Source organism: Mobula birostris, chromosome 9, assembly GCF_030028105.1.
Source record: "Mobula birostris isolate sMobBir1 chromosome 9, sMobBir1.hap1, whole genome shotgun sequence".
Taxonomy (NCBI): Eukaryota; Metazoa; Chordata; class Chondrichthyes; order Myliobatiformes; family Myliobatidae; genus Mobula; species Mobula birostris.
In genome coordinates this window covers 12222898-12233615 of record NC_092378.1, presented here as the reverse complement: position 1 = coordinate 12233615, position 10718 = coordinate 12222898, and the positions used below count along the sequence as shown (strand labels likewise).

General features: G+C 41.6%; 1 long non-coding RNA gene across 3 annotated transcripts in view; it reads left to right on the top strand.

The window, feature by feature from the left end:
- Positions 1 to 3824: 3824 nt before the first annotated feature.
- Positions 3825 to 10718, top strand: part of LOC140202533 (uncharacterized) — a 31759-nt gene continuing 24865 nt past the window's right edge. For 2 of the 3 annotated variants that reach the window (XR_011887115.1, XR_011887116.1), the window contains exon 1: positions 3825 to 3958. This is a non-coding gene — a long non-coding RNA (uncharacterized lncRNA). The remainder of the gene's footprint in view (positions 3959 to 10718) is intronic. The other variant, XR_011887114.1, reaches the window with a different exon arrangement.

The window sequence follows — 10718 nt, the reverse complement described above, 5'->3', positions numbered from 1 at the left end:
TGTGAATTAGGCTGGTACCCCTTTGTTTTTTTGTTTGCAAAGCTGAACATCATCCACTGTGAAAAGAACTGAAATAGACAGAGTATTCTGGTGAGGCAAGTTGAAGGTTTAGAGGAATAACAAAATATACTTGCGCCTTTGGTAATTTATCCTGTTTAATGCTTTTCTGTTCACTGTGACTATTGTTACATGACATATTTCATGAATCCTTTGAGATCATCTCATTGCAACAGACAAATCCGTTTCTGTTTCTTCCAAGCTTTAGCTTAGCAGTCCCGAGAAAATGCAATTAGTTTACAGAGACATTGGCAAGGCAGGATAATTTTAGTCATGCAATTGAGATTTTGTTAGGCTGGGTTTACTTCCTTTCAAACAGTGGAGTCTGGGCGTGGGAAGGGCGTGAGGGTGCGGTCAGATTTAAATGTGCCATTTAAAATTGTGAAAGAGCGAGGTTTGGTGAGGAGTAAAGACCTATTTTCCCAAGTAGAGGGACAATAGTGAAGATCAGGAAAATAAAATGCTTCGAGAAAGGTGGAAGTTTGGAGCATTCCATCTGAAAGCCAAGTCATGATATTGTCATGTATGGTGAGGTACAATGAAAACCTTTTTGCAGCATCATCATACATTGGTCCAGACAATGCACAAAGCATAAAATAAATAGAGAAAAAAATACTTTTTTCCACTAATGTCTTGTTTTGCGCAGTCAGAGACAGGTCCATAGAAGTGCAAGAGTATTCCATCCCCGAGGCAGGATTAGGGTTGTGCAGGTCGGTTCAGGAAGCTGATGGTTGTAGGAAGGAAGCTGTACCTGAACCTAGTGGTGTGAGACCTGAGACCTGAGGCTCTGCAACTCCTGAAAGAAGAGGCCATGACCCGAATAGTGGGAATCTTTGATGATGACAAGTGATGGAAGCAAAAACTCTAAGCATATTTAAAAATGTGCCTGAGAAACTACTTGCCTTGATTTTTTTTTTTGTAAACTATCAGGTTTGTAGGAGACAGAGAAATGAGAAATGAAATCAGCCTTAAGGAGTTTTCTTTATGAAAGTCTTCTGAATATAATGTCTTTCTTTCGGACCCTAAATATCTTTGATTCTATCATCCTTGTTTATTCTAGTAATTTAAAGTGATGCAGAGATGGCATTAGGTCAGTAATAATCTAAGGAAAAATAAAATTTTATTTCTACTTTCAAATTATTACTGATAAAAATGCATATGTATATACCGTGAAAGGGAAGTTGGACGACCTTAAGTTTAAGTTACCTTTGTGGAGGCAGATTATAACAAAAGATCATGGAACTGAAGATTACTTCTGATGACTTTTCCGGTATCCTGTGGTTACTATGCTCTATTCCTTACTCTGGCCTCTTACCTCTTCTCACCTGCCTATCACCTCCCCCTGGGTCTCCTCTTCCTTCCCTTTGTCCTATGGTCCACTCTCTTCTCCTATTAGATTCCTTCTTCTCCAGTCCCTGACCTTTCCCACCTACCTGGCTTCACCCATCAACTTTCAGCTAGCCTCTTTCCCCTCCCCCACCTTTTTATTCTGGCACCTCCACCCTTCCTTCTCAGTCCTGAAGAAAGGCTTCAGCCCGAAATATCGACTGTTTGTTCGTTTCCATCGATACTGCCTGACCAGCTGAGTTCCTCCAGTATTTTATGTGTGTTACTATGCTCTGTTCTTAAAATGTATTTGGAAGGCTGGACATTATAAAAAATGAGTATTTTTATATTTTTGACAATTAATTTTTAACATTTATTTAAACTTGAAGGAGCTCATTCCATGATTATATTTCTGTTAATCCTTTGTCTGGAAAGATGCTTCTGAAGTCATTTTTGTTTTTCTTAACAATGTACATGACTCATTTCTGAGAGAGTGAGAGTGAGTGTTTGGCAAGTTTCATTCACTCTATCTACAATCAGAGATTATATGCAGCTGTAAAGAATCAAAAAGCAAGCCTGGCACTCAGACGGTAATGATCTGTTGCACTATCTGTGACTGCCTTGAAAAGACAAGGCAAGGAAGGCACTGGCTTTAGGTAACGGTATGCCAGAGAAATGTGTTCCTGTTCCCAAGATCAAAAGGAAGTTTTTATTGTAGCTATTAAAAACAGGGCTGAGATACAAGGGAGATTTCTTCAGAAAGGTTAAAGACGTGTCAGACGACATGTTGGAAACTAATGACTGATTTCCCTTGAGGTCTAATTCAATGTTCACAAACAGCTGAAGTTCAGAACAACTTTCTCCAAATTTAGTCACCTGGCTTGTTTTCATTCATTGCGTCAAATCCATGGAAACAGCTGCACCAAAAAAAAATGATCGCTGAAGCGATAGTAGGTTCATTTGTCCTTTTCCACTCACACCTCAGGCTCATGGTTAATGTGGAAAGTTTTTATTCTCTGTGCGATGGTGCCTGTTTTGGATTGAAATGCATAGGAATGTTTGTGTAATGGATTAATACTGTCACAGACGATGTACAGCTGGAGGCATTGAATTGATCTCCTTCTTCCAAGTAGAGACTCTTCAGAAAAAGTTTATGATTAAGACTAATGGAGGCCATAGGAATTACAATGAATTGGATGTTTATGTAACCTCTCTCCTAACCCAGTGTGATGAAATCAATTTTAGGTTTTGGGCATTATTTATTTCTCTAACTCTCCCCCTATCCTAATCTCAAATCTTCATAATTGTATTTTAATGTATCTTTACATCAAGCAGTTACAATCCCTCTCATTTTCTGTCAGTACGCATTCCATTTACATCAGCTCTTCAAGAGATTGTACCTTTGGGATCACAATACTTCATAAGAAAGGACGTTCAAACTCCAATTTGAAGAGGTAACATTTACTGCCCCTTGGGCTGGGAGATGCTAAGTGCAATCTCACATTGCAAAAGGGAAAACAATGCACTGCAAGTTGGAAACATTTTTGCTAAGCCTGAAATTGGTGAGCTGCCAGGAGAAATATTGGATCAGCACACACACACATGCACAGACTGCTGGAGGAGCTCAGCAGGTCAGTCAGCATCTATGGAGATGTTGACGTTTCAGGCCGAATCCTACTGAAGGGACTTGACCCTCGACATTGTCTGCTTATTCATTTGCACAGATGCTGCCTGACCTTCTGAGTTCCTCCAGCATTTTGTGCATGTTACTCTGGATTTCCATAATCTGCTGAATCTCTCGTGCTTATCAATCATTTTCCTGGCCTTTGAGATGCCAGTTAAGATGCAGCCTTTTGGTTTAGTATGACGAGGAGAGTTTTTAATTTGAGAACCTGAGATTGGGAAATGTTATCTTAAAACTATCAAAAAATTGGATTGACTTATTGCACAGGATGGCACCCTGATTGATGATTCCTTCATCTGCTTATTGCCATGAAAATGCTTTCCATTTTATCAAACTTTCAAGTGAACAGCATCAATTGCATTCATCTTTGAAGTTCCCTTTGTAAATGGTTCTGACCTGATAAGGTGAGAAATGAAAGGTGCAAAACCAGCTGCGGTAATACAGTGCACTGAACACAATCTCACAGGCACATACCCCTGCCTCAGATATTTCAGACACTAAGGTTAGGTTTCAAAGAGTCTTTGCTGGGATGAATGCTTTTTTACATGCAAATTATTATTACACTTTGCAGTTTGCTGTAACTGTTTAAAGCCAATGAAAGCAAACTGACATCCAGATGACTAAGCTTAACGATGACTAAGTGTACTGCTTTTATTAAAGCTGTTGTAAACAGTGAGAATATCCATATATGTTAGTTTGGCCTTGTTGATAAAACCTTTGTCTTTGAGACAGGAAATGATGTATGAATGACTATCAGCTTCCCAAAGGACATAAAATAAATGGCCCAGCACCCTGCCCAACTTTCACTCCCAGTGGTTGAAATTGACTGAACCACTTCACTTTACACCTTGGTGGAGGTGAATGTTCTTCCCATGGGATCAGGACTTGAAGGTAAGCAGATAAGAATTATGGAGGGCTTTGCTGAATAGTTAGGGGGACTTCTGCCGAGAAATTGGATTTTATTCTTTTTGGCACACAAAATATTTACAGTGTTTAACATTTAACACCCATTTGAGTCATTCCCAAAAGAAACTGAAATTGCTCCAAGAAAATTAAGAAATCTCCAGACTTAGGAACCCAAATGGAACATCTGTTGTTTTCACTGAGACAAAGCTTAACTGAATGCAACCTTTGACAGTTTGCTTCACCTCCATGTGAGAAGAATATCAGCCCTTAAGAGACATAGTTCCTATGGCAACCAGACATTATAGTAGACAGTGAAGAGAGTCAAGAGAGAGAGGGCAACAAAGTTTATTAAAAAAGACATGGACTTTCTTATCAGTGAGATAAAAGCCAAAATGGGGTCCTGCATTCCAGAGAGCTGGGGAAGCCATATTGGGTACCATTGAAAAGGTCCAGCAGAAAGTAGTTCCATTTGCCTTCTCCAGTGAGAATCCCTACTCGATCAACCAATGTACCAGTAAATCAAATGGTACTGTTAGAGCATATTCTGGAGATGTGGAACAGAGCAAATATTAATTTCAACAGTAACCAGTCTGCAAATCTGAATATGGATTGTAGATTGAATTTAAAATGCAGCTCGGAACAATGGTCTTCCTGGAACTGCATTTTGGGATTAATTGCAGACCAGGAAACACCCAATTGACTTGAGATATCTGCATGTGCATGAATGCAGCTCAGAGACATAGGTGTTTAACACTCATCTTGGGTGTATTGATGTGAAGAACTATGTTTTTGAAATTACGTGCAACTCAAAGGAAGCATAATGAATGCATTGTAACTGTAGAAATTGTCCTTATGTTACATTTGTTTCTCCTCCCCACATGAATATGCACACAATCACTTGAGTGGCTGTCTGAAGTAAGGGAAGCTGGCAAAGCTGACTTATTTATTTTTTATGGGGATACAGAGTAGCCTAGGCCCTTCTGACCCTTCAAGCTGTTCTGCCCAGCAACCCCTGATTTACTCCTAGCCTAATCATAGGACAATTTACAATGTCCAATTAACCTACCAACTGGACTGTGGGAGGAAATCAGAGCACCTGGAGGAAACCCACTCAGTCACTGGGAGAATGTACAAACTCCTCACATATAGTGGTGGGAATTGAACCCGAGTCGCTGTTACTGCAAAGTAGTGGTCGCCAACCCATTGATCAAGATCAACTGGTTGATCTTTGAGACTTTCCCAGCAGATCTCGAAAAAAATGAAAAATAAATACACAAATGTTGTTGTAATGTGAGCATTATAAAAATAAGTAATACTAATTAGGATCATGGTAATGTAGCAATACTCCCGCTACTGAAAGCTGTTTGTAAAGAGAGATTGTTTCCAGGTTGCGGGGTTTTTGTTCCGTTCTTTCTGCCCAGTGCGCATGTGTGTATTGCTCCCCCGCCATGCGCCGCGGTAGAAAAACCCCATCCCTTCCCACTGATCTCCCTCCTGTAAGCGGAACAAGTGCTACACATGCCTTTACACTACCTCCCTCACCACCATTCAGGGCCCCAGACAGTCCTTCCAGGTGAGATGACACTTCACCTGTGAGTCGGCTAGGGTGATATACTGCGTCCAGTGCTCCCGGTGCAGCCTTCTATATATTGGTGAGACCCGACACAGGCTGGGAGACTGTTTCGCTGGACACCTACACTCTGTCCACCAGAGAAAGCATAATCTCCCAGTGGCCACACATTTTAATTCCATGTCCCATTCCCATTCTGATATGTCTATCCACGGCCTCCTCTCCTGTCAAGATGAAGCCGCACTCAGGTTGAAGGAACAAAACCTTGTATTCCATCTGAGTAGCCTCCAACCCGATGGCATGAATATTGACTTCTCTAACTTCCGTTAATGCCCCTCACCCCCTACACACCCCATTCCTTATTTATTTATTTATTTAATATATTTTTATATATTTTTTATTTTTCCCCCTTTTTTTCTCTGTCTTTTTTCTCCCTCAGTCCCTCATACTATAACTCTTTGCCTGCTCTCCACTCTCCGGGCTCCCTTCCCCCCCTTGTCTTTCCCCCCAGGTTTCCCGTCCCTTAATCCTCCCCCTTCTCCAGCTCTTAAATCCACCCCTCTCCTCCTGTCTTCTCTTATCATTTTTGATCTCCCCCTCCTCCTCCCACTTTCAAATCTCTTCCTATCTCTTCTTTTAGTTAGTCCTGACGAAGGGTCCTGGCCCGAAATGTCGACTGTACCTCTTCCTATAGATACTGCCTGGCCTGCTGCGTTCACTGGCATTTTTTGTGTGTGTTGCTTGAATTTCCAGCATCTGCAGATTTCCTTGTGTCTAAATTTTTATTCATTTATTTTTCGTGTTGAAATAAAATTAAATAATGAAACATAGACTTAAAGGTGTTGTAATGTAAGTATTATAAAAATAAATAATACTAAATAAGATAATGGTAATATAGCAATACTCCCGCTACGGAAAGCTGTTTGTAAAGAGAGATTGTTTCTGGGTTGCGGGGTTTTATTTCCAGTCCTTTCTGTCCGGTGCGCATGCGTGTGACTAAACGATTTAATAGGTCGATCTTGCCTTTCACTAAGGCCAAGGTAGGGGATCTTGGGCTTAAGAAGGTTGGTGACCACTACTGCAAAGTGTTGTGTTAACCACTACGCTAAAATGCCACCAAGTACTGAGATTCAGTGTTGTTCACTGAAATTTCTGTAACTGAATTACTTGCTGTGTGGATACAATGGTTGGGTGACCTCCCCGATACTGCAGAAGACAGCAAGAAGTGGCCTCTAGGGAAGAGCTTGTGATGAAGAGGTTAAGAATCAATGTGACCTTGACCTCCTTGAAGAAAATGGTCCATGCAAGAAAACATAGTTGAAGCTCAGATTAATTACTAATGACAGCTTTGGAAAACGCAAGTCTGTGGTTGTACGGTTCATCAAAAATTCTTAGGTAGAATGGTTTATCTCTGAAGGCATGTTGATGTTTGCAGATAGTCATGCCCATGCCATGTGTCCGACCCATGTCGCATAGCTGGTCATTGCCTTAACGAAGTCTGTAGTAAAATACCCTTTCAATGTTAGTGTAGAGGCTGATGTGGAATAAGTAAGTGCTGAGACAGCCGCATCCTGTTAGGTTAAACAAAATCTGTGAATGTTGAAGATGCTTGAACAAAGTACTGTGACTTCCGAACATGTTTCTAAACAAATTCAGGGCTATGGCAGCTGGATAGATTTGGACATGGGGAAAACCATACTGTGTTCCAGGAATTCATCACTAAAACTGGAACTGGCTTCATCCAGTGAGTGAGATGGAAAAGATTTGATAGTTTCATGGTAAAGCGCCTTGTTTTCCATTGATTGCAGAATCTGGGCACAGAGCACTCTGTAGCAGAAAATGATGGGGGTATCTGCCTAAATTAAATATCATATTGGCATGTGCAAATACATACCTAGGAATAAAAGCATTTATTTACTTTGAGTCCACAAGGTAGGATAGACCATGTTATACAATCAGTTTCTGCAATCAAGAGGCCCTTTGAACCTCTTTCAACGCTCTTCAGGACTTCTCATAGAATTCTTCCAATTCTCCTCACGTGTGTACTTGTTCTACTTACCCTTACTACATCAATACCTATTACCTCAACGACTCCTCTGACAAGTTCACGACCCACAGGTGGTGGGGTAAACATGGGCAGGTGGCATAGGAATGTGGACTTGTCAGAGGAGTAGTTGTTAGTTTTTGTGTGATTTTCTTGCACATGGGGGCAGGGTTTGATGTGTTCCTTTGAAAGTGTTCCATTGTTCTTTTTTGTTTCGTGGCTATCTGTGGGGAAGATGAATCTTAGGGTTTTACACCGCATACATACCTAAATAATAAGTGTACTTTGAACCTTTGGAATCTTGTCCCTTGTTAAGCCTCTCCTCCCTTTACTGATAAAGCTCAACCCTTGTAATAAAGTCTAAGGTCTGTTGAGTCTTCCATTGCTGACCGTATCTGAGTTTTCATGATGTTGTGCCTTGAAAATGGATGGGGCACCACATCGGGCATCTCTGCCCAATCTGCCACAAGCAGGACTTACTAGTGGCCAAATATTTTAATTCTAATTCTGAGTCCCATGGTGCCAAGATGAGGCCACCCTCAGGGTGGAGTCACATCACCTTCTATTCTCCTTCCAGTGAACAAATTCACGCACCCCGCTTCCTCTGTTCCCCACTCTGACCTTTCACTTCTTCCTACCTGCCTATTTCTTCACCCTGGGTCTCCTCCTCCTTCCCTTTCTCCTATTGTCCACTCTCCTCCCCTATCAGATTCTTTATCCTCCAGCCCTCAACCTTTCGCATCCACCTGGCTTCACCTATCACCTTCCAACTAGCCTCTTTTCCCTCCCCTCAAGAAGAGTCTCAGCCCTAAACATCGACTGCTTACTGTTTACTCTTTTCCATAGGTGCTGCCTGAACTGCTGAGTTCCTCCAGTGTTTTGTGCGTGTTGCTTTGGATTTCCAGCATCTTACAGACTTTTTTGAGTTTGGGATGGGGTACAAAACTGGGGATTTTATTTAGGATGTATTTTGAAACAGACCAAATTAAACTAGTTTTATGTAATCCAATAAAAAGAAAGAACATATGTAAACCTCATAAATTTTAGCTAAATTGTTCCTATCTGATAAATCTGCTTCTATCTTGCATCTCCATTCCAGATGTTGCCATTATTACAAGCACTCTTCAAGTTGAAAAGTTCAAAGTACATTTATTATCAAAGTATGTACACATTCTACAATCTTGAGATTTGTCTCCTTACAGGCAGCCATGAAACAAAGACACCCAAAAGAACCCATTAAAAAAAGACCAACAAGAACTTAATGTGCAGGGAGAGAAAAAAAAGCCATCATGCAAACAATAAAAGTAAGCAAGTAGCATATGGAGCAAAAGTGAATCATCAGACATGAAACCCGGGGCAGCCAGAGAAGGCCCTCAGCCTCAGCCTCAGATCAGCACATAGCAGAGTAACCGTCATGGAGCCTACGGACGTGAAGCCCAGAGCACCCGAAATAGGTCCAAGGCCACAGCCCCAGTTCAGCACATCGTGGAGAAGACTTAAAGCAATTGCATCTATTGTCTGGCCATGCCACTTGCAAGTATATTTCAGATTGGAATATTTTCTCTAAAATACTTTCTCCTGATCTGTGGCCTTTCCTGCCGTGAATTTTAATATTATTCATAAGAATTCTTTAAATACGTAGGTTAAATAAACTTCCATGTATATAGATAATTCTGATCTGAAACTGAAGCTAACTAGAAAATTATGAATTCAGTTTGGCAAAATCCTTGGCATTTACTTCATGAGAGACTTTGAAAAGGGTCAACAGGTTTTTTTTCTCGCAAACACGAGCATCGGACAGGGCTGTACCCTCGTATGATATTGGCAATATGTGTGTGGGCACGTGGCCAAGTGGTTAAGGCATTCGACTAGCGATCTGAAGGTTGTGAGTTCGAGCCCCAGCCAAGGCAACGTGTTGTGTCCTTGAGCAAGGCACTTAATCACACAGTGCTCTGCGACGACACCGGTGCCAAGCTGTATGGGTCCTAATGCCCTTCCCTTGGACAACATCGGTGTTGTGGAGAGGGGAGACTTGCAGCATGGGCAACTGCCAGTCTTCCATACAACCTTTCCCAGGCCTTTGCCCTGGAGAGTGAAGACTTCCCAGGCGCAGATCCATGGTCTCGCAAGACTAACGGATGCCTCTCCACATTTCTTCAAACAGAACTGGAAGACAAATGAATGGGAGGAGTGTGCTCGTGAGGGTGTGTATGTGTGTGGTAGGTGGGGAGGTGAAGGGGAACTCACTAAGTAATAAATATACATTAAAGATGAAGCTCATTGAATAATAATCAGCCATGTTCTCTGGATGTTTTATGTTCTCTATTGTGTTCAGAATGCACAACTGGTGTCGTGGCACCCACACCAGACTTCGAGGTGCATGGTACTGGGTCTGAATTCGACCAGCTCCTTGCACAATTTCCATCCATGCTGAGTTGAGTGTCAAGCTAGCAACACAGCCTCATAAAAAACAGACAAAATTTCTAAGTAAACAGCAAAAGTTGCCGCCCAATGCATCACAAGGTGTGGAGTGGAACAACAATTGTGTTCAGATTCTTTCACTAACTTGTACCTCAGACTATAAGCCCATGAGACCATATGAAACATAGAATTCTAAAGCACATCACAGGCCCTTCGGCCCACAATGTTGTGCCGCCCATGTAACCCACTCTAGAAACAGCCTAGAATTTCCTGGCCATACAACCCTCTATTTTTCTAAGTTCCATGGATCTGTCTAAGATTTTCTTAAAAGACCCTATTGCATCCACCTTTACCACTGTCCTTAGCAGTGCATTCCATGGACCCACCACTCTCTGCGTGAAAAACTTACCTCTGACCTACTTCCAAGCACTTTAAAACTCTGCCCTCCTCGTGTTAGCCATTTCAGCCCTGGGAAAAAGCCTCTGGTTATCCACACAAACAATGTCTCACTGCCTCTCATCATCTTAAACACCTCTATCAGGTCACCTCTCACCCTCTGTCACTCCAAGGAGAAAAGGTTAAGTTCACTCAACCTAGTCTCATAAGGCTGCTCTCCAACTTTACCTTCTTAATGACTTTTTTAGTTACCTCCTGTTGGTTTTGAAAAGCTTCCGAATCCTCTAACTTTCCACTAATTTTTGCTCTACTAT